At 40.0% G+C, this 27,433-nt stretch overlaps 1 pseudogene; it reads left to right on the forward strand.

Moving 5' to 3' along the window:
- The first annotated feature begins 1,195 nt into the window (after positions 1 to 1,195).
- Positions 1,196 to 26,895, forward strand: LOC125164756 (keratin, type II cytoskeletal 8-like; annotated as a pseudogene).
- The last annotated feature ends 538 nt before the right edge of the window (positions 26,896 to 27,433 follow it).

The raw sequence follows: 27,433 nt of genomic DNA on the forward strand, positions 1-27,433 counted from the left end.
AGGGAGGGAGGGAGGAGTAACTAAGAAGATACAAATGTGTAACAGGCACCCGGAGCTCATCATTTCCGAAACTGACCTGTTGATCTTCCTTCAGAGGCTTCACCTCATTCTTCCCCATCTTCATTGATGGCACCTCCTTCCTTCAGTGGCTTGGGCCAAACACTTGTATTGATCCTTGACTCCTCTCTTTCTTTCACCAGCCACATCTACATTGTCAGGAAATCCTGTAGGCTCTGCTGTCAAAATCTATCCGGGTCACAATACTTGTTAGTACCTCCTCTGCTGCTTTTGTCCAAAACCCCACCATCGCCTCTCCCGCAGTGACGGCACCGGCCTTTCAGCCGGACTCTCCTGCTTCCCCCTTACCCAATGTCTGCTCTCAGCACAGTGGCCAGGGGAGTCTTTGTAGTTCTGCGAACAGTAAAAGGGCTAGACAAGTCTCTGCTTTGAACGCTTCCATTGGAAACTGTTGTGATTTAAAATTTAAAAAAAAAAAAAATGGAAATTGGAATTCGTTTCCAGCACCTCTGTTATTTCCCAGCCACAGGACCCTGGCAGGCCCTATGGCCTGTGAGGCTCAATTTCTCATCTGAAATGGAAGTTTGCGAGGCCTGCCCTGCCCCATTCACGGGGCCACTGTAACAATTAACTGAGATTCTCATGTTTGGGGGAAATGCTCTAACGAAAGAGCTCTGTGCATATGTATATCCTTATTTATCACAAAACTGCTTAGCAGTTCCCTGGTGAATGAGTGGCTTCTCAGCACCTCATCACTCCTCCTGGAGCCAATGAACCTCCCTATAAAGTTACAAAGATTTCCAGACCTGCAGGTGACCCTTAGGCTTGGGTGCTGGTTGCTTAGCCTGTGACCAAGTAATGAAGAGCACGTTATGGCTCGTAAATTTTCAGAGCTGTCTTTTTTCCTGCAGAATTTGAAACGAAGGCGGAAAGGGGGATTGGCGCTATTTGGTAAATACATCCATTCCTTCCTCTTACACAGCGATCCCAGCGTTCAGATGTCAGCTAGTATTACAACAAATTTCAACTTCTGCCTTTCTTCATTTCCACATCCCCAGCCTTGCTGAGGAAAAAGAAAATGACAGAACAACCCCAGGAAAGAGCAGAGCAATGGTCCCAAGGAGAAGTGGCATTGTAGGAATGTGCTGTAGGTGCCTGCGTGAGTAATTCTGGTAGCATGGTGCTCAGCCGTGAGAGGTTTCTGGCCCGTTGCACTTCCCGTGGCATTGCCATCACATGTGGTGTGCCTTCCCAGTGTGATTCGGGTATTATGACAGAGGCTACAGAAAAAAATACAGCCACTAGAAGAGAAGCCTGAAAACCAAGTAGGAAAAACCTTGGAAGAAAGAGCGATTATCACAGTCTCTAGAAGCCATAGTTTGGATTCCGATGGACCACACCACACCCACCACAGATGAACTCAAACCAGAGCAGATCTTCGTAAGTCGTTTTACGAGGCCTGCGTTCTTTCACACCTCTGAGCTGTGTCTACGGTAAGAGCTTCATGTAGCCTTGCCGTACGAGGTATCTTCTGTCTCTCTCCAAAGTCCATGTTCTACCTTCTGGGCGTTGATCTCTAACTGGGAGGCCAGCCTGTGTGAAATTCATCATCTGATGATGTCTAGTTGGGTCCAGCCAAAGGGGATCATTACCAGGAGAGCAGAAGGAAAAGGAGAGCGAGATCTCAGGTTGTATCGTGCCCCCCAAACCTGCATTCTCACACCGGGGGCACCTCGGGCCGCTGTGTCCCTCAACCAAGGTCACTGTTCATCTCAAAGCATTACTGCCCCTCCTCCTGGTACTCAGGTCTCCATGCCCTCCAGCTTGTCCCTTTGGGTCTAGGGATTGTGACAGCTCTGTTATTAATGGCCCTGAAAATACTTTCCGTACACCGTCACCGCTGCTTTATAAATCTATTCAACCCTCCTCAAGTTCTCCATCTTGCAGGTAGCATCTGTTTCTTGGTGAGCCCCTGCCTGATACAGTTGCCAATTGAACGAGCATGTCCTAAATATTTCTTTACCTCATTTGTCAGACACATGGCATAAAAGAGCCCCTAGGTAGAAATTCTATCTAATTTTAACACATCCTATATAAGAAGCGTCTTTATATTTTAATAACTATATCCTTCGAGGGGTGCCTGGGTGGATCAGTCAGTTAAGCGTCTGACTTCGGCTCCAGTTCTGATCTCACGGTTCGTGGGTTTGAGCCCCGCGCGGGGCTCAGCCCCACATCAAGTTCTGTCTGGAGCCTGACAGCTCAGGATCTGATGCCTGCTTCGGATTCTGGGTCTCCCTCTCTGTCTGCCCATCTCCTGCTCGTGCTCTCTCTCTGTCTCTCAAAAATAAATAAACGTGAAAAAAAATTTAAGTAAAAAAAAAAAAAAGTATATCCTTCGAATCTCACCTTAGATGTCTCTTCTTCCAACCTGTATTCCCCAAACCACGATCTCTTTTGTAGCATCTTGCTTTTCTCTACTATTGCCTGGCACGGTTTCTTGTTATATACGTTTGTTTGTTTTTGTGTTCAATGCCTATTGCCCACCAGATCTTAAACTTCATGAAGGCAGTAGCTATGCTCCTTGTCTTCAGCACTGTGTTCCTCACCAAGGCACCCTGGACCATGATTGATGTGCAATAAGCATGTGCTGAGTAGGTGAGTGAGTTAAAATAGTTAAGGGGGAGAAGAGCCATCTAATTCCTCATGCCAGACACATTTCAACCTCAACACCTATGTAGCTTGCCCCACCCCCCAATACAGGTCAGGGTTATCATCCTCCTTGTTCCTTGCCTGCCCAAATACAAGCATTCCATAGCACCTTAAAGCCCTCATTGGTCTTCTTCCTCTCTCTACTCCTGTACGTGAGTGTTGCTTCCCTAAAATAGACTGTAAGCCTCTAGAATATAGAATCCATGACTTAGATTTATTTTGTATCCCCTATCAAGCACTTTAAATAGGAAAATCTATTGTATGGAAACCAATTTGACAATAAATTTCATATTAAAAAAAAAAAAAAAAGAAAAGAAAATCTAGGACTGAGTCCGCCCTAGGCCAAGGGTTCTCCACAATGGCACCAGAGCTATACGGCTGACAAAAGGGACTCAAAATAACCTATCGGAAATATTTTACGTAACTGCGGGATGGATAGACAGGTCTAAGACTCAGACCTCATTTCAATTACTAGGCCTCTGTAGCGCATAATCAAATATCTTTCAGGCCCTGACTCCCATTCTGCATCACTCAGCCACATAATTCTTTGCCGAAACAGAAACATCCCTCATCAAAAAATGTTTATATCCCAACACAGAAAAAAAAAAAAAACACATTAAAAACTCCTTAGCACTATTTTAAACCTACTCCAGCATGCCAGAATTTTTGCTGTACGTGCATCTGCCACCACTGGACTTCTACTGCCAAGGGGATCATTTCTTTGTCTATATTCTCCAGTGAGGAACTTATAGATGCAGTTTTCAGATCAATCCAGTTTCCGGTAAAACAGAGAGGAAAGACAGCACACAACCCTGACGGCATTACCTGCCAGGCAACAACTTTTGATTCAGCGTAATTTAAATCATGTGTCTAATTACCTAGTTATTTCAATATAACTGTGTTTTGTATTGAATTTTTTTTTTAATTTTTTTTTTCAACGTTTATTTATTTTTGGGACAGAGAGAGACAGAGCATGAACGGGGGAGGGGCAGAGAGAGAGGGAGACACAGAACCAGAAACAGGCTCCAGGCTCCGATTCATCAGCCCAGAGCCTGACGCGGGGCTCGAACTCCTGGACCGCGAGATCGTGACCTGGCTGAAGTCGGACGCCTAACCGACTGCGCCACCCAGGCACCCCTGTGTTGACTTTTGAGGAAGCCTCCTTCGGTTGTTATTTTCTCCTACCCTTACGGGAAAAAAAAAAATTTAAGAAACCAATAAATTTTTGCAATAGTCAAGCTGATTTCGGAGCTCATGACAATTGTATGAGCTAAAGTGCCTGCCTTTAATGAGGATACACCCTTTTAAAATAGAAACTTGAAACTTTCAGAAGGATGTATTGAGAAGTTTATTATATTCCTTTGTGTTTTATCTTCTTCCTGGTTCTTACAAATGGGCCCTTTTGGAAGAGAAATGGATTCTGCTTAATCTGCCTTAGATCTGATCTGGCTTCTTTGAGAAAACTGTAGATGAGACTGACCAGACTTAGCCACACTTTGGGTTCATGTGGCCCAATCTGCAACATCTACAAAAAGCATTTAACTTAACTTCTTGCATCCTATCAAAGTTAGACGCTGTTGAAATAGCCCTTGAATTATTTCTTACCCCAAATCATACAGTATAAGGCAAAGGCTCAAAACCCAGAAAGTACCGTTGCCCAGACTGAGAAAAGTGAATTGTAAAAGCCCCTTTTGTTTTCCAACAAGGTTAAAATCACAAGTTCAACATGCGATAATGCATAGAAGATTGATACACAGTGTGCATAAACATGGTGACAGAGAATACCAAGAGCCGTCCATCCCATCATGACGCAGTTCAAAATTTGACATGTTTGAACTCTCAACACACTTGGCGAACTTCCGGTAAGCTCTACCAATCATAATTAACCACTAATGAAATTTTACTAGGAAAAAAATTACAAGCCATATTCAAAACCTCTTTATGTCTGAGGGAGCAAATTCCGTGAGAATGATTGCCTTCCTATATAAGAGACTGCCACAGAAAGGCTCAGAAACAAATCCGTCCCCAACAGCTAATAATTCACCTATTATCAAACCCTCTAGAATCATAATACCTCAGTCCCAACTGAGGGGCTGCAAATATGTGACAAAACAATTGATGAATGGCAGTGACCAACTGAATTGGTAATGTGCCTTGGGATTTAGGAACTCCACCCACCCTATGTGTGAGAAGAATTTATGAAGATAACATGACATGCTAATATATTTTTACAGCTTAAACAAGATATTCCATGCCATTTTTGAGCCCCACACATAGTTTATCAATATAACTCTTAAGACCTTTATCCCCTTTTGTTTCTTGGCCGCTGCACATAATATAATTATCAAAAAGGTTAAGACTTACGAGTGGAAGCATTTGAACCCTAGACAGAAGCTCTTTTTTTCCCTTCTTTCTCCATTTCTGTTGTGTTCATTGGTTCATTTTGACTTTGGTTGTTTTTGTTGCAATTGTCTGACTACAATCTTCAGCCATGACAGAAACATAACAAAAAATTGTAAATGGCTGAGATGTGACCTTTGAAAAACTTTATTCTTCTTTCTCCTTTGAGATGGGTCAGGTGGTACATCAAATCCCAAAGCAGCATTGGCTAGAGTTCAGGTATCTTTCAGAAAGAAACCAAGGTCACCACCTCTGAAGGACAAAACTGTTCGTTCATAGGTAGAAAAGACATCAGCTCTGTCCTCTCCCGGCTGTTGGTGAATGTCAGATCTACTTCTGAAAGCTGTTTTCATTCTCTAACACAGTTGAGCAGTTAATTATAGAAAAGTACTTCAGGCTTCTCTGCTTAATCACATTTAAAGTATAAAAAATGTATGCTGCTATATTGAGTGGTCAAGAAAATTCTTGTAAATTGAAAGAGTTAATATATACCAGGCTTGTCACTGCTTGTGATAAAAAAGAACAAGCAGCTAATAGATGGGGAGTCATTAATATATGCCTCACACAATGTACTTTCCCTAAATTAGCTCACTCAGTCCTTACACAACCCTAAGAGATAGAAACTATTATGATGGCCATTTTCTAAATGAGGAAACAAGCTTCTGGAGTTTATTTTTTTTATTTTTTAAATTTTTTTTTTTTTCAACGTTTATTTATTTTTGGGACAGAGAGAGACAGAGCATGAACGGGGGAGGGGCAGAGAGAGAGGGAGTCACAGAATCGGAAACAGGCTCCAGGCTCTGAGCCATCAACCCAGAGCCCGACGCGGGGCTCGAACTCACGGACCGCGAGATCGTGACCTGGCTGAAGTCGGACGCTTAACCGACTGCGCCACCCAGGCGCCCCAAGCTTCTGGAGTTTAAATAAGGTAAACAAAAACAAAAAGCCTAGTAAGTGGAAGGGCTGGAACCTTGAACTTGAGCTTAATCTACTACAAAACCCATGGCCATTAAAAGCTAGATTTAACAGTTTCTGCAAAATTCATACACACTCCATGTTGCTTTGAAATTTTTCAAATACAGAGCATGCCCTGGAATAAGATTTAACCATACCACAAATCCTTTAAAATCAAACAAATATGAGTGAGAAACACCACCGATTGTGAACAGCACGGTCTTGGGAAATTTACTCAAATTCACTAAGGTTCAGTTTTCTCATGTGTATGAAGCTTACAAGATTATTAAAAGGTAAGTAAGATCACATGCGTCAGTACATAGTAAAAGACCAATAAATGGAAGAATTCTCCCCGTTAATCCATTTAGAGATTTTCAATATTTAAGATAACTCAATTCAAAAATAAATGACCTTACACATATTTTCCCTCTTTCGTGCCTACCTGGCATGTAGCAGGTCATTTCATGACTATCTATTGGGCAAAACTGAGTGTTTCCAGAAAGCCTGAGCAGGAAAATATTATCTGATTGGAACTCTAGCAATGACTTCCTCCTATCACACTTGGCCACTCAAGAATTTGTTATATAAAATGGCAGTAAACTCAGATAAAGTTTATGCTCTCATGTAAGAGCATATCACATTCTGACACTGAAACTTCAAGTCACCAACACACAACAGGTGACCTCAGACATCTACAGAAGCATCACTTTAAAAAGATGTGCAAATACATTGCTGATAGAAAAAGATTCAACCATAGGTCTAGAGCTGTCCCACCCACTGGCCACATTGACTACTGAGCATTTAAAATGTGATTGGTTCAAGGATGCCTGGGTGGCTCAGTCAGTTAAGCATTGCACTCTTGGTTTCAGCTCAGGTCATGATCTTACAGTTCATGAGTTTGAGCCCCACATCAGCTCTGCACTGACAGCACAAGACGTGTTTGGGATTCCCTCTCTCCCTCTTTCTCTGATTTTCCCCCACGCACTCTCTCTCAAAATAAATAATAAAACTTTTTTAAAAATATACATATACATATATGTGTATATATGTATATATGTGTGTGTATATATGTATATATATGTATATATATGTATGTATATGTATATGTATATGTATATGTATATGTATATGTATATATGTTTGGTCCAAAATGAAATCTACTCTAAGAGTAAAGTAAACATTAGATTTTGAAGACTTAGTATGGGGGAAAAAATGTAGTATTTCTCACTAATAATTTCATATTGACTACATGTTGAAATAATTCTGTTTTGGGGGGTGCCTGGCTAGCTCAGTCGGTGGAGTGTGCAACTGTTGATCTCAGAGTTACGAGTTCAAGCCCCACATTTGGTGTAGAGATTACTCAAAACCTTAAAAAAAAACAAAAAAGAAAGACATGATTCTATTTTGGATGTATCACATGTAATATTAACATATATGAGACATAACATACACTAATCTCTATTCATACATTATGGAAATTAATCTCACATGTTTCTTTTTATTTTTTAATGTGCCTATTATAAACTTTAATAATGTGAACTTTACTGGTTCACATTTTATTTTAATTGTTCAGTGCTGTCCTGGAGTGTTTACCAAATCTAATCAAGGCAATTTAAAAATAATATAATTTATTAGTGAAGAAAACAGAAAAGACAGGTAAGTGCAGAGTCTAGGAAACAGATTAAAAATCATTCAGTATATCTTCGGGACTGTTTAGAGAGAAATCATTCAGTATATCTTCGGGACTGTTTAGAGAGAGTAAACTCTGACTTTTAATGCACAATATTATTTAGTGAAATGGAAATAATTCTACAAAAAAATTAATTATTGCATTAGTTATTTATTTACAAAAAAATTAATTATTGCTGGGGCTGTCATAACAAAAACATACTGCAGACCGAGTGGCTTAAACAACAGAATTTTATTTTCCCACAGCCCTGGAAGTCCAACAACAAGGTGGGCACAGGTTTGCTTCCCTATGAGACCTCTTTCTTTGATTGACCCATGGCCACCTTCTCATTGTGTATTCACTTGGTCTTCCTCCGTGTGATCACAGGTATGTGTCCTAATCTTTTCTTAAAAGGACACCTGTCATATCGGATTAAGACTGAACCTTTATGACCTCATTTTACCTTATTTACCTCGTTAGAGGTTCAATCTCCAAATACACTCGTATTCTGAGGCATTGAGGGTTAGAACTTCAACATGTAAATCTGGCAAAGATACAATTCAGCCCACAATACTCAACTATAATAATTTAAAGGAAACCCATTAGGAATATTTGCGGGGAGGCGGGGGGGAGGGGGGGTTGTTCCTGATTATAGAAAGTTTCTAATATATTACGGATCTCCTAAGTGAATCTACCTAGCTAAAGGGAAAACTCACTCCAAGTGATCAATATTTGTAATCCCACAGACATGCATTTCTCTTTACAGAAATACTTTGGACCTCTACTTTCTAAATCAACCTCTTGTGGGTCTTTTTAATACGAATCGGTCTCCCAGAGTTTAACCCTCCCTGGAAGGTAATACTTTTCTCTCCAGACACAGCAGAGGCATTCTGAGCATCATTGTACAGTCCGGTGCAGGGCAAGACTATGGGCCCAACGTTCATATCAGCTGAGTTTTCAGTTACCCTAACAAAGCTCTTTATGATCTATTGCAAATGTTTCTGAATAGCTGGTTGAGTTGATGTGGTATGATAGTTAACAAAGTCCTCAAAATGACACAGACTTGAGATTAAATCCCTGCTCTGCTAGTTTCTAACTATATGATTCAAAGAAGGTTGTTCAGCCTCTTGCATCTCAGTTTCTTCATCCGTGGTAGAAGAAAAATAAGGATCCTCCTAACTGTACGATGAGGATGAGGATGAACTGCCGTGATTTAATGAACTTCCTGCTCCAACAAATTTGAACAACTAGTTTTCTCCATCATTCTCTAGTTCACCACCTAACACCCAGGTAGACAAGAGATGACAAGCTTTTTCACCAGCTTTCTTTAGGAACTCTGTATCTAGACACTGTGTTTGGTTTGTGGCTAAGGGGCCTATACCCATTAACACAAGCTGGAGTTGCAATTAAAGAAAAGTAACAAAAAAGATTATGTTTTCAAAAGAGGTCTTTGAAAACGGCACCAAAAATACATTATAAGAGAAGAAGAGAGCACAGAAAACCAGTTTCATGAACCCCATCAGTAGATGTCTTGGGTGTAAGAAAAAGAAAAGGGATTAGAGAAGTAGATTATTAGAAGCGTGTGGTTGGCAACATCAAAAGGGAATTCTGAGTTCAGTTTCCACCCAAAAAGGAATCCAGGAACAAACCCGGGGGAAACTGACCCAAAAATACTACACTCAGAGGTGAAACAAGAGCCATAAGGTGAGTCCAGCTTTCCTGACATATTGGGGAAATATGTTTGAACCAAATCTGAAAAAGTAAGAGCAAATTGTCTCACTTAATTGTAGGAAATAACAGGTGTCATGCCCCCCCATGCATGCCCATTTGGGTTCCTTAGAATCCAAGAAGAATTTGAAAAATCTTGTCAACAAGACAAGCAATCTGGAGTGAAAAAATTGTTCCTGACTAGTCTTTCAGAAGGATTACCATAACATCTGGTTGGGATTGCATACTTACTTGAATCTTTCTTGAAAAACCTCTAACTTTAAAAAGGAAGCACTCAGTTGCTTCAGAAGTTGAGAACATTAATTACACGTGGGTTTTTTTAATTTTCTGTCATTTTATGAAAATATATCCCACCAAGTAAATGTTGATCCTTATGTCAATGGTGAAAACAGCCCACTGAAGTGCTCTAGCTTTGTATTTCTTTTCCATGAGACTATTCTTTCTGTATACTGCTTGTAAGTTTAATCTAAACTACATTTGATAAAATTTTCATTTTTTAAATTTTTTTAACATTTATTCTTTCTAGACAGAGCATGAGCAGGGGAGGGGCAGAGAGAGAGAGAGGAAGACACAGAATCCGAAGCAGGCTCCAGGCTCTGAGCTGTCAGCCCAGAGCCTGACGCAGGGCTTGAACTCAGAAGCTGTGAGATCATGACCTGAGCCAAAATCAGACGCTTAACTGACTGAGCCACCCAGGTGCCCCTCAAATTTTGTCCCTCAGGAACAAAACCAGTAATTGTGTTGTGACCCAAACAATTTGTATTGGTTTGTCACACTTGTCATTGTCTCATCACTAAGCCTGAGCCAGAAATCTTGAAGTTGCTGTAGGATAATAATATATCTGGCCTCTGATCCCACTAGGGTTTTTTAATCTGTGGTCAAAATATAGATGAGGATGTGGCTATTTGTGACGGTCATTGAATATAGAAATACTTTCACTTGGGTTCACAACTTAATCAGTTAATGCTTACATCCTCATGTCCCCTTTATGTGTTAAGTGGAGTTGAATGACTATTTGTAAGAGACATCTAGAGACCAGAGAGCTCAAACTTCTCTGGGAGTTATAGGCAGAGAGATGATAGATGATAGATGATAGAGAGGGAGAGAGAGATGATGATAGATAGATGACAGAATAGAGATAGATAGATAATGAGCTCTCAGTAGATAATAAAAATAAGTAAGGCCACCCTTTGGTCAAAGACAAGAAGAGCAATGTTGCCTAAAATTGAGAGTGAAAATGGAACAGAAAATCTTGAAGACTGGGGCACAGGTTCCAGCCAAACATTCTAACAAGCTCTGACATTTGCTTGTGTGCCTGAGAAGAACTAGTCATTCCAGTTTCCCGTATATGAATAGCCCTGTAATTAAAATGACTTTTTCACTTTTTTTAAATGGCAATTTTTTTTCCATTCTATGTCAGTCAAATGATCCCTGTACTTGTTGATTTGCCCAAACCACACTTGAGCTGTTTGAGTAATCAGCCCATGATTTTGACTGATAGAGATCCAGTCAAGAAGAAAAAAAAAAGGTAAAAATTAGCGAAGAGTTCAGCCTTCCACTTTTGTTAGGAAGACACAGCCTTTGAATCAAGAAGTATGACATTTTCAGAAGAGTTCTCAGTAAACATCGTAGATCTCTAATGGCAGCTACACAATGTACAGAGATATTCCATCACTATTAAAATCATTTTATCATCATCAGAATCATTCATGTCATTCCATCACCTCAACCAGGTGCAGAGGCAATTGCAAAGGTGTATTTTCAGGGAATAAATTATTACTGAGGAAAGTAAATGAATCTGTATAAATATACCTCCACAGGGAAGAGTTACATAAATAACAACAAAGCAATGCCCAAAATTCTGCAATCCAGAAAGGATGCTGTTTTATAACCAACTGATTACAAATATTTATTCCACACCTACTGTACATCATATTGGTCCTTTTGGGGGGTAAGCCAAATATAGAAAACAGTGATAAAAAAGACAGTTGCTCCAAGCATGCTTAGTTGGTGAATTCTTCCTGATTATCTCTGTCTACGTGAGGAAATAAACATAGCTGAACCCCTTTGATGTGCCAGACACTGTTAAGTGCTGGGAATATAAAAAAAATAAGATGCAGTCCCTGCCACAGATGAAATCACAGTCTAATGGGGGAGAGACTACATTTCTTACCATCTAACGTGCTAAGCTCTGTAACAGCATGACAATGATGGACAAGATACTAACACAACCATTTCACATAATCGATTCGGTTTGAAAATAAAACTGAGCATATTTTAACAGCAGCTGCAGTAGATGTGGAGTGATAGCTCCATTTTGTCTCCATCACCCCACGTGGAACTCAATCTCTCTAACCGTTGGAGGACTGTTCTCTGTAGAATGGGTAGCTGGAAAGAAAGAGGTCATTCTTTCACCCTACAGACTTGTTCTGGGTGTGTGCCTTCCACAGCTAGTGTGTTTGCATTCTCAAGTCCACAACAATGGAATTCCCAGGTTCTGTGTTCCTTTCATGAGAAAATATGCAATTGCTTTGAGCTATTGGAAATTTCCCATTCCCACTGAAAACCTTCCACCTCTTAAATCTAAAACATCACATCCCAGTCACAACTTTTTCTCTTCACATATTCTGCACTCTCTTACTTTCATTGATACCTACTGTCAACCTCAGAGAACCTGCCTTATCTTCTTCCCTTTCTCTCCTCTTTCTGGTCTAGGCCTTTGGGGTCCATCCCTTCAGATATTCTGTTGTTAACATCCATTGGCTTTGACCTTGTCGATCTCCCTTCCAGTGCATAAGGACCGAAACCCCGTGGATCATTCTAACCACTGGTCTGTTCCACTAAATCTGGCGCCAGGAAGAAATGTAGTTTACAGCCCTGATGGAGCCTTTGGGGCCAATCAGCAGTCCTTTACATGCCCCTAGTTGGCCCATTTTCCCATGACCCACAAACAACTTCACTAATTACATTTATTATTTTTCAAACTCCTTTTTCAAACCTTGTCATTCTCATTTGCAGCAGATTATCGTGTCCTCTTCTCTTTTTTTTTTGAGTTTTATTTATTTATTTTGAGAGAGAGAGAGAGAGAACATGAGCAGGGGAGGGGCAGAGGAAGAGAGAGAGAGAGAGGGACAGAGAGAGAGAGAGAGAGGGAGAGAGAGACAGAGAGAGAGGGAGAGAGAGAGAATCCCAAGAAGGCTCTGCACTGTCAGTGTGGGGCTCAAACTCACCAACTATGAGATCATGACCTGAGAGGAAATCAGGAGTCAGACTGAGGCACCCAGGCACCCCTTATATTGTCTTTTTCTTAACATAGAAAACACAAATAATTTAAAAAGAACTTTCTTATAGCCCTGTTTTCCTATATATCTACATATATATATATACCCCTTCTATCACAGAGAATGAGATATCTCACTTCCTGCCCAAAGCTAGTCCTACAATCCACATCTTTCACCCATTCAGGTCCCTGCTCTGCCTATCAGCTCTGTTTTCCCCTGTACTTTGGGGGTTTTACCCTCTGCATATGATATAGTCAAGCTTCTCCTCGTGAGAAAGCAAGCCCTCTCTCAACCCTGTGTCTTTCTTAAGCAATCTCTCTAGCTTCCCTTGACCCTCACAACCAAGTTACTTAAGAGTGATCTTTGCCTCCTGCTTACTTCTTCACTCACTGTAATTTGGTTTCTTTCTCCTATCTACAAAAACTGTTCTGATGAGACCAAATTGCTGTTCATGCTGTTCCCAAATTGCTATAGCCAGTGGATATTTAGCCACTCTATCTTTCTTGATTGTTCTGTAACATTTGACACTATGGTCAACTTTTTCAAACTCTTTTCTCTCCTGGCTTTTATAACATCATATCTCTTTGTTTTTCTTCTACCTAAATAGATACTTTTGGAGACTCATCTCTTATTTCTCCACTCCTTAAATATTAGAGTACCCTCAAAGGCTTTATCCTCAGGCCTCATCAATTCTACATGCTAACTCAGTGTTACCTCTTAGGGTTTCAACGTTCACCTATACAATAACATCTCCTGACTCAACATGTCTAGACCTGATCTCACGGTGAATCCAAAACCACAAATGCATCTGAATAAAGAACAATTCTGTATGGATGTCTGTGAGGTATGTGAACACCTTAAATTCAGCACATTAAAAATTGAACTTGGGGGCTCCTGGGTGACTCAGTCCATTGAGCATCTGACTTCAGCTCAGGTCATGGTCTCGCAGTTCATGAGTTAGAGCCCTACATCAGGCTCTGTGCTGTCAGCACAGAGCTCTGCCCCTCCCCCACTCATTCCCCCCCTTTCTATCTCTCTCAAAAATAAATAAACTTTAAAAAACGTTTTGAACTTGAATCCACAGGACACTGTTTAGAGATGTAACATGTAATTATAAAACCAGAATCGCTCTTGACATATATGCAGTTGGCCCTCAAACAATACAGAGGTTAGGGGCACAACTCCCATGCAATAAAAAAATCCACATATAATTTTTGACTCCCCCAAAACTTAACTACTAATAGCCTACTGTTGACCAGGAGCCTTACCAATACACATATATTGTGTATGTATTATATACTGTGTTTTTACAATGAAGTAAACCAGAAAAAAAGAAAGTGTTATTTTAAAAACCATAAGGAAAAGAAAATACATTTACAGTGCCATATTGTATCCAAAAAAAGTCCATGTAAAAATAGACTCGCACAGTTCAGACCCATGTTGTTCAACTGTATTGTCATTTTTTTGTCTTAACTTTAGAGGGAGCTTTTAGGAATTAATATCCCTTACGGTAAAAAATCATGCGTCTAAAGTCGAGTGAATCTTGTAACTTATCTTTTTCTATATATTTTTTCCCATAGAAATATGTCCAGAAATAAATGTTCCAAAAGTTAATAATGAATATTTCTGAGTCCAAGGACTTGGGGTGACATTTAACTTTCACTTTATGTCTTCTTGTACCTCTTTAAGTTTTATAGTGAGTTTGTACAATTTTTCAATAGTTTTTTAAACTAATCTCATCTCCATCTCTCTCTCTATTTCCTATTCACAAGATAACACCAAACGGTACCATCTTCTAATTTGGGTGGAGTCCTTGATTTTTTTTCTTGCACCCACCTCCTCTTGAACATGTCTTAAATCCATTCGCTTCCTTTTCAGTCCCATTGCTCTGTTCTAAGTAAGGACTTCAGCTCTTGCAGTGGCTTTTGCCTCTAGTCTCAGACCCCTCCATTCCATACTCCATACTATTGTCGGAAGTGTGTCTCTAGAACCCAAATCCTGGCATGCCATATGCTGTTTAAAATCAGTAGCTTTCAGTAGCCTTCAGAATAAAATCTCAACTACTTGGAATGTCCTAAATGATCTACATGATCTGACCCATGTATTTTCAAAATGGTGACCTTAGACCTTAGGATCAGAGCAAGGTTCAAATCCAAATTCTCTATTTGCTCTCTGGTGACTCAGACAAGTTAATTAACCACTTTGGGGCTGTTTCTTTGCTTGCAAGCTGGAGCAAATGATACTTTGCAGAGTTGTTATGTTAGAGATAACTGCATTTAAGTAGTGGACATAACTTTAGGTGCCCAGTAAATGTAACTTATTATTTTTACTACTACTGCTTTTATTGTTTCCATATAGCCCTTGAGGAGGGACAGTGTCTTATTTACGTTTATATCTCCATCACCTGGGCCTAACATATTCAAGGAACTCAAGAAATATTTGCTCAAAAAATAATACAGGTAATATTTTGGACTCCTCTTGGTCGCAACTGGGCCTTTGTAGACTGGCTGTGAGCCCCTAAAATTCATCAGTTAAGTCATCTGATCTTTTCCATCTGAATCCAATCATAAAGTTAGTCTTGTGTCTGCATGCAGAGATTACAGAGAATTCTTCTACCGTGCTCCCTCAGTTGATTACTTAAAAATATCAATGCCACACTGCCCGTCTGAATTTGAAAAATTCACACAGTTCTGAGTCACACCAGATGAATCTAAAAATGTTTTTGTATATACTTGATTATATAATGTCATAGCCTCTTATTCTACAAACGTCAACATTTGTTTTCTTGGATTACTAAAATTGATCTTAAGAGTTCAGATTCTAAAGTCAGATTTATCAATCCATTTGTATTTTGACCCTCATACCCTAAGTTAAAAACCACCAACAAATTCCAAAGTGCTTCAAAGTGCAAACCAATTACGACTTTGAGCAGTCATTAAATTAAATGCAGTGCATTATTTTGACTAAAGAAAAAAAGCATTGTCTCTGTAAATTTTTATGGAGTACTCCAAAGGCAGGGTTTTCTCATCATCCTCTGAATAAACAAAACCGTAAATTCTACAGACCAAAGAGTAAAATAAAAACAAAATTAAAAATTGGCCACACATACCTGCCTGCTTAGCTGTAACAGATGTGATTAATGTCACAATTTAGTACCCACGCAATAATGAGGTGCCCAAAGAGGACTTGGTAAAGGTAATTAATGCTAAATTCGCAGCAGTTTGATTTTTAACCTAAAAAAAATGTTCTAAATAGTAAATATTTTCCTATATAATAATTGAAATGCCTTACATAGGCATGTTTTTTCCACTTCAATAGTATAAATCCAAGATTCTCCAGGGCTAACTGACAAGCTAGTAACATCAATGAAATAACCATACAGCTATAAATGCCACTTCTAGAATTATTAAGATGATGCCATCAGAAATCACGATCCATTCACATTATATCTTGAAATTGTTAGCTGGCCTCCCCTAGACTCTACTAACCCACATTAAAACTCAATGGCAAGCTAAAAGTTGCATCCCCTTGTGGGGATGGATGGTGAACTTCTGAATGTACAACCTTTGATTCCAGTGGATATGGTGCTATGGTCTGAATGTTTGTGTTTCCCCCAAATTCCTATGTTGAAATCCTAACCCCCAAAGATAACATTATTAGAAGGTAGGGCCTTTGGGAAATGACCAACTCATGATGGTGAAACCCTCATGAATGGGTCTAATGCCCCTCTAGAAGAGGCTCCAGAGAACTCCCTAGCCTTTCTACCATGTGAGGAACACAGGGATAAAACTGCCAGCTATGAACCAGGAATAGAGCCCTCCCCAGAATACAACCATGCTGGCAACTTGACCTTGAAGTTTCCAGCCTCCAGAACTTTGAGAGATGAATTTCTGTTGTTTGTAAGCTACACTGTCTACAGTATTTTGCTACAGCAGCCAGAACAGACTAAGACACATCCAGTGATGGAAAAATCTACTTGGATAATTTGAGATCATTATATTAGCAAAGAGCTGGAAATTACATATAGAATACATGAGAATCTAAATGGATAAAATGTAATAACTATGAATAAAAATATTACATTTCCTATGACCAATTCCATTATATAATGAAATATACTGTTGGCAACTTTGCATTAGAAAACTGGAAGAGGGAGCCTGGGTGGCTCAGTCAGTTGAGCGTCTGACTTCAGCTCAGGTCATGATCTCATGGTTTGTGAGTTCAAGCCCCATGTCAGGCTCTGTGCTGACAGCTCAGAGCCTGGAACCTACTTCGGATTCTGTGTATCCCTCTCTGTCTGCCCCTCCCAGTTTGTCCTCTCTCTTTCTCTTTTTCTCTCTCTCAAAGATAAATAAATAAACAACAATAAAAAAAAGAAGAAAACTTGAAGGAGTAATTCACTCAGGAAAGTCTACTTAAATCAATAGGAAACCGTATAACAACAGTACTTTTATTTTTTTATAACGATTTTCTTTCAGATGATCCACAGTAGCTACAAACACTCATCCTGGATTGGTCAATAAAATGAAGGAAATTACTTAATAGTTTAAGTTAAGAAAATGACCCCCAGAATGACACTCACTACTGCAAAATGTATTCAAAGTAAAAATCTGCTCAAGTGAACATCACCAAAAGCAACATGTCCGACGTATAATGCTAACACCTCAACACAGCAGTGGCAAATATCTTTATTACTTTCAGTTTAATGTAACAAAGCTGCCTACTGATAAGTTGCCTGCTCAAGTTTCTAGAGTCAATATAAAAGGAATATAATATACAGTATCATATAATACTTTCTTGACCCCAGTTTATCCTAGAAATTATTTCTTTTTTATAATGTGTAATAGTCTTAAAGAACTGATCTAGATACCAATAAAGTGTGACTAATTTATATTTGGTTTATAAATAATAAATTAGTGGACAATGGAGACAGATTCTGTAACAGAGCAAAGAACTCACAAAGAATGCAAGAAGTGACGAAGTGTGAGATGGGGTAGCCAGCGCAGGCTAAAAGGTGATGATGTATGAAGTGTAGCTGAAAATCCCAAGGAAGGATGAAGTGAGAGGGCAGTGATCTTGGGGTGGTGGACGTCCATCTGTAAAGTAAAAAATTTTATCTGAGAGATTATTAAAATGACCAGAAGGAAGTTGGACAACTGGTGGGGCTGAATTTTGATAAATGGATAATATAGAGAATATTAAGAGCAACACTCAACAACTAAATCTTTAAACACAATATAGATGTCCTGTCTTCAAATTATCTCCTGTCTTCATGTGACTGCAGTGATACATTTTCAGTAAGCAGTCCTCAAAGACTATAATCTGCCATAATTTAACCTCCATATGTGGATTGTTTTGAAACTCAATAATGTCATAATTTACTTTTAATAAATCCTGGATCCCAAGGATTACTAATGTATTTCTGAATCTCAGTGCTGATTTGTTTTAAAGACAAGATAGTAAGCTCCATGAAGACATCTGAAACACTTCTACAGTATCTGGCATATTGTATATGATCAAAAAGTATGGACTGAGTGAGTAGATGGATGGACAGACGGATGGATGGATGGATGGGTGGATGGATAGATGGGTGAGTGGATGGATGGATGGATGGATGGATGGAAGCATGAAGTCAAGATAAATCTGCAACCAAGCAAAGTTAAAACCACACCATAGGTTTTCCACATTACAGTGTGGTAGACCAAAATAGGTCAAAGAACATAAGGCACCTGATGGGTTTTCCTGTACCATTTTTGGTCCCACTCACCAAGTCATTATATTACAGGCTGCTTAAGCCAGAGATTGCGTCTGTGGTATCATCAGCACCCAGCTCTAGGGTTATATGCAGGATAAATTAAGAAAAGTTGTTGATCCACACAAATTCATATTTGTAACAATGTTAAATGAGAAGATTTCATCTAATAACATTGCTCTTCATAAACCGGGGACTATTTTTAACTGTCTTTTTCTTTCCTCAACTATTTTAATGAACTTCTGAACCAAACTGGGTATCTTAACTCAGCATAGCTTACTATATGAATGTATCTATTTCGTTTTGAAATGTGTAAATATGGCCTATAAAGGTGTAATTCCTGGTCTACCTCTGGTCTTCCTTATTCTCATCTTAGCCTTTAACACCATCCTTCATGCCAAACTACCTAAGATATATTTGGTCCAAGTAGACATTGGTTTCATAGTAATAGGGATTGGGAGTTAATCTGACAATAATTATTGAAACATGCATTTTTTAAAATCTGACATTGAAATAATAGTAAAGTCTTCTATTAAAATATAAACTTTTGGGTGGCCTGGGTGGTTCAGTCTGTTGAGCATCTGACTCTTGGTTTGGGCTCAGGTCATGATCTCATGGTTCGTAAGTTTGAGTCCCACATGGGGCTCTGTGCTGACGGAGCAGAGCTTGCTTGGGATTCTCTCTCTCCTCTCTCTGCCCCTTCTCTACTCGTGCTCACTCTCTCTCTCTCAAAATAAATAAACTGCATATATAGGTATAAACTTCTGATTAATGTGTAAATTTGCTTCTATTTCAGCCTGTCTGAAATAGCCTTCCCATATTATCAACTCTGTATTTAACATTCAGGTGCTTTTACCACCACCACCCTTTGCTCCTAGTATCTCTCCTTTGCATGTATCCTCTTTCCTTATGAAAATTTTACCCTGAAAAGTCTTGTGGTCATTCCTACTCCTTCTTCACTTACACTGCAAGTAGTGAAATGGTTGTACCTCTCAAAAACAGGAGGTACTAGGAGGAAAGTTAGTAAAGCATATCCATGCTTACTGCTAATGAAAGAAAGATATAGAGACAGAGTGTTATCAAGAGGGAAATTACTACTTTTAAGAATCTGAATAAAAGTTAAAATTTGTTTTTTGGAATAACCAGGAATAATAGTAGGACTACCTGGGAATAACAGTCCTAGCACCATAACACATAGGCACTTTGGGGGGGAAATGCGCAGAATAGGTCAGAGTGCAGGGGGCAGTAAGGAAATCTATGGTCAGTTAGATGCAGAGTGAAATTTATCCAAGATTTGGATTTCGAAGAGACCATATTGTTCCAATTCATCCCAGTTCTGCTCTTCACAATGAAGAAGAGAAAGTGAGCTGTCAATAGAGATCGCCTTTGTTTGATATATTGACAGGATGGGTATGAAGAGGAAGTGGAGGATGCACAATGTCCCCTCTGACCTATTTTCTTGTGTCGTGTGTCATACTGTACAGGGCATGACAATCAGTATGACCAGGGTGGAGATAGCATACCTCTTCTTGGGATGCAGCAGTCATGCAGATGGCCAACAGTCGTGGTATCTTCCCTTTGGCTGAAGACAAAAGAGGAGAAGGGAAAATCCTTGCCATACACAAAGATGACAGGCTCTGCCTAAATACAAAAGACGAAAGCAAGGACTTAAAATGTACAACCTAGGCCAGTGGCCTTCATTACAAAAGGTTGGTTTCGAATTTAAGTATGTGCAATCTCTTCAGAATCTAGCAATCAAGAATCTAACAATCAAGAAAGCAATTACTTTCTTTGGGAAGTAATCCTGAAAAGTACCAGGAAAGAAGTGGGGAATTGAAAATAGAGAAAGGAAGGAGGCCAATCAAGGGTACGTTTTCAAGCAGGCTACAGTTATTAGTGACTAGAGTTTCAGTTCCACTGAAGAATCCAAGGAGACAATGAGCAATATGCCTCAGAGATAGCCCAAGCTAGGGATATTTGCCCTCCAGTTCTATCACACATTGCCCAAGAGCTACCCCCAAGGGGTCTGAATGCCTCAGCACTCCCTGCACGTCCTACCCACAGGCCAAATACACTCCAGTAGCCAGAGAGGATCTTACACAGAATCGCACATACTTGCTGCACAAAGCAGAATAGCTGGGCAGGTAAATGATGGGTACTGAGCGGATAGAACGAGGCATCAACAGCATTTGCTACCCTTAATTCCCATTAGATTGGACTCCAAAATACCAATATATTTATCATCTGATCAAAAAGATGAGGGAAGAGAAGTAAACTATCTTTGTATGAAACAAAATGCTGCAGGTAAAAGAAGACTGGAGCATTAATTTAAAAGAAAACTTCCTTACTCTAAATTTCTTGGGCCTTTTAGAAACTAATATTAGGTTAGAACAAGGGTTGGCATTCTAAGACCCTCATGCCAAATACAACCTGCCAACTGTTTTCATACAGCTCCAAAGCAAGGGTTGTTTATATTCTTAAATGGTTGGGAAAAGGTAAGAAGAAGACACTTTCATGACCCGCAAGATATTTTATATGATATGCAAATAGCAATGTCCATAAACATGTATTGGAACACAGCCACAGTCATTCAGTTATGCGATATCAATGGCTATGCTGTCCATGGCAGGGTTGAGTAGTTGCGACAGAGACCGTACGGGCTTAAAAGCACAAGTTTTCTTCTCTGGCCCTTCACAGAAAGTTTGCCAACTGTAATTTAGAACCTGACTCAGTCTCAGGTAATCTTCATGATAATAGTGATTCCCTGGGGTGGAGGGAAGGAACAGTCTCTTCCTTTTTTTTTAAGGAGAATTAAAACCCCTGATTAGGCTCCATCCGTCAGTCTCTGGCTTCTTGGACAAGGATGACTGTTATCTTTTCCACCCCTAAATTGATCAGAGCAGAACAAACAGTCTCCCATTACTGCCAACATAAAACTTAAGGTTTCTCGGGGGTAAAGCATGTTCCTTAGAATGAGATTCTTACAAGTTGTAATAGAAATGGAATAAACTTGAAGATTTAGAATCGCTTTTTTCCTCCAATATGAAACATAACACTTTGCAAACACCTGCTCCATTTTGAGTTTCTCCAGACATAAATTCACACTGGAAACCAATGTTTGAACCCTTGAAAAGAAGTTAATTTTGAAACAGGAGATGAAAAGATACCACCCCACAGGGTAACTAGAGAGAGAGAGAGAGAGGACACAACAGCAGGTGAGAGAGAGTTTAATTACTATCATTTAATCATCAGGCACCAAGCTAATACATTATCAAAGGAATAAAGATTTAGATAAACGATTGGACAGAGAGCAAAAGAATTAAAACTGGTAACTTTCATCAGATCCCAAGGGAATCCAATATGCCAAGTTTAATTTGGCCTAACCACATGGTTCCTCGTTCCGTCATGGAAACAGGGACTAGATATGTAAACCAGGTCTTTTCCAGGGAGTGTTACAGTGATCTATGGGTATGCTATAAATCAGCATTGCGTCCCTCAGGATGCCAAAGTCCATTCTCAAGGCCTTGTTTACAGGAGAACATCAGTATTCTCTGGGCACACACGTCAATGCAAAGAGAACTTTAAATAGCACAAGAGAAAAGTGTTCCTGGTAGTCATACAGCCTATGAGAAACTTTGAAGTACAAATGAGAAGTGGAAGTGAATGTTAAACGTATGCCTTGTCCTAAAACTTCATGAAAAATGAAATGTACAAGAAAAGTTGGATCCCTGCCATGACACCCATTACAGTGTAGACTAAGGCTCTGACCTTTTGGGTTATACTTACTGTGTTTTTGACACATTTGGTCAATTAAAACGGGTGAAGTGTAATTTGTTTTTCTTAAGTTTAATACAGCACGTCAATAGAAGTTAACCAAAATTTATAGTTGGAACACTAAAGCTGCCACATGCACTTAAACAAATGAACACAATTTATCATGGTTGAAATAAAGAGAACATCACGGGCATTTGACTTTATACTTCACATAAGCGTGTTGCCAAATATAGGAAAGTAAGCTCCTTCTCACACTTCCAATGGAAAAGACATTTTAGTTCACATTAAATATTGGTGTGAAAAGTCTGGCAGGTATCCAGTCCTAAGGAGTGTTAACGTTGGCACTTCCACTGTGTACTTTTACTATAAATTGTTGTAGCGTTTATTTGACATGGAATACCCAAAGGATTGATGAGCAAAGAAAGGAAGATTTTTTTTTATTGTGCCATATTACCTTTTTCAGACATCTATACTAAGCCTTTACATCTTCCAACTCTAAACAAGTAGCCACCTGTATTCAATCGGTGCAAGATATTTTTCATGAAACTATAGCTTGCCTTTTTATAAACCTATAAAAGCACACATTTTCCATTTTATTAGTCAGCAAAGCAGTGGTGTATTTAATAATAAAACTTATAAATGCAGTTTCTTTATAGACCGTTGAACTTTTTTTTTTTTTGCTTGTTTAAAATACCACGAGCACAACCAAATTTATTTCACAGTTTCTGTCTCTGTCGCAGAGAAACAAGGAGCTACAATTTTGTATATCTTTACATTAAAAAAATTCACCTAGCACTCGGACCATTGATATAGCAGCCTACACACTCCCAAAGATTGAAGAGAAACACAATACCGCTAGGGGAAAATTATCTGCTACCATCAAATACATGTATTTGATTTTGACAGTCATAATACGTATGTCACTACATACAGCTACAGCAATCATGCACTTTGAATTTCTTTTTTTTTTTATTTTTTCAATATTTATTGATTTTGAGAGACAGAGAGAGACAGAGCATGAGAGGGAGGGGCAGAGAGAGAGGGAGACACAGAATCGGAAACAGGCTCCAGGCTCTGAGCTCTCAGTACAGAGCCTGATGCGGGGCTCGAACTCACCGACCGCGAGATCATGACCTGAGCCAAAGTCAGGCACTCAACTGACTGAGCCATCCAGACACCCCTTGCACTTTGTGTTTCTAAATAAATTTGTGTCCCTTTTTTAATTAAATATACGTATACAATATACACAATAATTAAATATATATATGCACAGAATCTCGCTATTATAAAATGAAATTTTAAGGTAGCAATACGTAACCCATATGATATTGGTAAGATTGAAAACAGCGGTACACCTATCGATGAGGGAGATATAGGAGAGTATGCTGGAGGAAGTATGGATTGTTGCAGCCTTTTGGAAAAATAGTCTGGCAATATCTGCTAAAATATAAATCACATACACTTTTCTTTTTTTTTTAATTTTTTTAAAAGTTTATTGATTATTGGGAGAGAGTGCGAGCCAGGGAGGTACAGAGAGAGAGAGGGAGGCACCGAATCAGAAACAGGCTCCAGGCTCTGAGCTGTCAGCACAGAGCCCGATGCGGAGCTCAAACTCACGGACCGTGAGATCGTGACCGGAGCCGAAGTCAGACGCTTAACTGAATGAGCCACACAGGCGCCCCAAATCACATACACATTTCAAATCAACATCTCTGTTACTGGTAATCTGTACCATAGAAATAAAATACTAGTATATACGGATAGTTAATGCAGTTTTTTTAGGGCAGGGACAAAAAATGGGGGTGGGGGAAGTGAATGTCTATTAATGGGTAAAAGTTTAGTAAGTTGTGGTTAAAAACATTCCATGAAATAACATACAGCAATTACAAGGAATTTTATGAATCTATAGTCAATGATTAAAAAGATTCCCACAACACACTTTGGGACTGCCTGACCTTGGCCCCTGCAGTATTAATAAAAGACATTTTTATTTTGTAGCTATTGAAACATTTCATAATTAGTTCCTAAAATAAATGTTAGCTTCTGGGGTGCCTGGGTGGCTCAGTCAATTAAGTGTCTGACTCTTGATTTCAGCTCGGGTCATGATCCCACAGTCATGCGACAGAACCCCACATCGGGCATTGTGCTGACAGTACAGAGCCTGCTTGGGATTCTCTTTCTCCCTCTCTCTCTGCCCCTCTGTCTCTCTCTCGCTCTCTCCCTCTTTCAAAAATAAAAATAAATAGACTTAAGAAAAGGAAATGTTAGATTCACCATAAAGTAGAGGAAGTAAATACATTCTTAAGTTCTGGAAAAAATAAAATAAAATAAAATAAAATAAAATAAAATAAAATACACACAAACAAAAAACGATTTCTACAACATGCTGTTAAATGAGAAAGGCAAGAGACAGAGAAAAATATATATTATCCTACTTTTCCAAACCAAACAATACCAAAATATTTAAATACATATATAACTCTAAATGTGTGTGAATATATGTAAACATGTATGTGAATATAATCATATGACCACAAATTGAAGCAAGCCAAGATACATACGAGGTTGGTAACGTTGATACCTAGGGCTATTCAGGTGGTGGGAGAAGAGATAATGAACAAAAAGAAAATGGCGTTTTTTTTTTAAGTTTATAAAATAAAAACAAAATTATTATATGATCGTCTTTTGCTAAAATCTTTGGGGAAAGGAGTGTATGTGTATGTTTCTAAAAAAGGTACATGAAACAATAATCATCAAAACATTGATGGTATTTTTCCTCAATGTGCAGAGATTTTGGATATTTCCTTTCTCTTTTGTTGGCTGATTTTTTTTTTTAACGTTTATTTATTTTTGAGACAGAGAGAGAGCATGAACGGGGGGAGGGTCAGAGAGAGAGGGAGACACAGAATCTGAAACAGGCTCCAGGCTCTGAGCTGTCAGCACAGAGCCCAACACAGGGCTCGAACTCACGGAGCGTGAGATCATGACCTGAGCCGAAGTCGGACGCTCAACCAACTGAGCCACCTAGGCGCCCCTGTTGGCTAATTTTTTTAAACAAGGATTATTATTATATACGATGAAAGGGCTATTTGCATTGGAGAGAAAAAAACTAAGAACTATAGAAAGAATATACTAGCTTAAATTTCTCTAAATAAAAATACTCACTATGGGAGAAATTTTTAAGGTTTGAAATGCAAAAAAAAAAAAAACCTCTTACTTTTCAAAGGAAAAAAAACGGGAAAAAGTCATGAAGAAAAGGATGTGGTATATGCCACCAATAGGCCTCACTATCCATTCTCCCCTTTTGTTTGCCATTATGAGATTGTCTTTGTGTTTCATCCCGACAAACTGGCACTGAGACTAAACACTGTATTTTGCATTCTCCTTACAGGTAGGAATGCAGGAAGGTGCCTAAGTTCTGCCAGCTGGTTATAAGCAGAAGTGAAGTATGCAATCCTCAGGCCTGGAACACGGAAGCGGCAGCATGAGCCACATGCAACCACGCAGACCAGAGCAAGTCCAAGGGACTACATAGAGCAAGAAAAGGCAAGGTTATCATATCATAACCCCGGATTGCGTATGCTTGAATTGGCACAAATACACTTTTATTGTTTCAAAGTCGCCGTCACTTTATTCTTTACGTTGTGAACAGTTAATACACTCTACAACAACAGAGGTTGGTACCTAGGCATGAGCTACCTTAACAAAACTTAAAATAGCAAATATTAATTCAGTGGTCAGTTGGCGATCAGCAAGAAAACAGATACAGTGGGCTGAAAAGTTGGTGATCCTTCTTGTCATGGTAGATGACGTGATAAACTGGACTCTCGGATTAGCTGTGGACTGTAATATCTTACGAATACAGGTCACATGCAGATAGAGCTTATGAGTGAGACCACCTGGGAAAAAACTATCAAAATACGGGTAAGAATTGGCTCTGTCTTGCCAAGTTTGGCAGTCCTGCAAGAGAGATCAGTTCAAGAGAATTAGAAGATATTTCTGTAGAGGCAGATTTTGCAGGAGATAAGACTTGCCCAGCCCTCTTCAAAACATCACTGAGAATGGGGACGGTCTAGAGGCAAAGATAGGGCCTTCTGCCTTCTCATCCAAGACTCCCCTTTCAGATGACCAGCCTTGTCCCGGGTGGGCAGAGGCAGCAGCTTCCAGGGTGGCCTGGGCGCCAGCATGAGTGTGGTCAGTGGCTACAGTGGGGCCAGGGAAGTGGGCAGGATCACGGTTGCATCAGTGAACCAGAGCCTGCAGAGTCCCCTTAAGCTGGAGGCAGACCCCAGTATCAAGGCCGTGTGCACCCAGGAGAAGGAGCAGATCAAGACGCTCAGCAACAAGTTTGCCTCCATCGACAGGGCTGGCACCTGGGGCAGAAGAACAACATTCCGGAGACCGAACGGAGCCTCCGGCAGCAGAACACAACTCGGAGCCACAGGGACATGTTCTAGAGATACATCAGCAACCTTCAGCAGCAGCTGGACATATTGGACCAGGAGAAGCGAAAGCTGGGGTTAAAGCTTGGCAGCAGGCAGGGGCTGGTGGAGGATTTCAAAAAGAGCACGCTGTCACTGATGCAGAGCAGCACAGGGAGCTGTCCGTGAAGTTCACCAATGCCAGGCTGGCACGGCTGGAGGCACCCTGCAGTGAGCCGAGTAGGACATAGCATGGTAGCTATGCGAGTACAATTAGCTCATGAACATCAAGCTGGCCCTGGACATTGGAGATTTCCACCTACTGCAAGCCCCTGGAGGGCGAGGAAAGCTAGCTGGAGTCTGGGATGAGAACATGAGTATCCATACTAAGACCACCAGTGGCTACTCAGGGGGGCTGAGCTCTGCCTACAGGGTCCTCGTGAGCCCTGATCTCAACTATGGCCTGAGCATCTTCTAGTCTGGCAGGGGCTCCAATTTCTTCAGCTGTGTCAGCTCCTCCAAGGCCATGGTTGTGAGGAAGATAGAGATCCGCCACGTGACGCTGGCATCCAAGTTGTCTGGTATCCTGTCCACCTGAACAGCCAGTGAGGTCTCTCCCAGCCACCCATCTCATGGTGGCCATAGAGCCTTTGGGGGAAGGAGCTGTGCTGGGGACTGTCAGAAACAGGAGGACCCACCTGAGGCTCCGCTTCAGTCCTCAGCCTGC

The sequence above is a fragment of the Prionailurus viverrinus genome, chromosome B1, assembly GCF_022837055.1.
Source record: "Prionailurus viverrinus isolate Anna chromosome B1, UM_Priviv_1.0, whole genome shotgun sequence".
NCBI classification, from domain to species: Eukaryota; Metazoa; Chordata; class Mammalia; order Carnivora; family Felidae; genus Prionailurus; species Prionailurus viverrinus.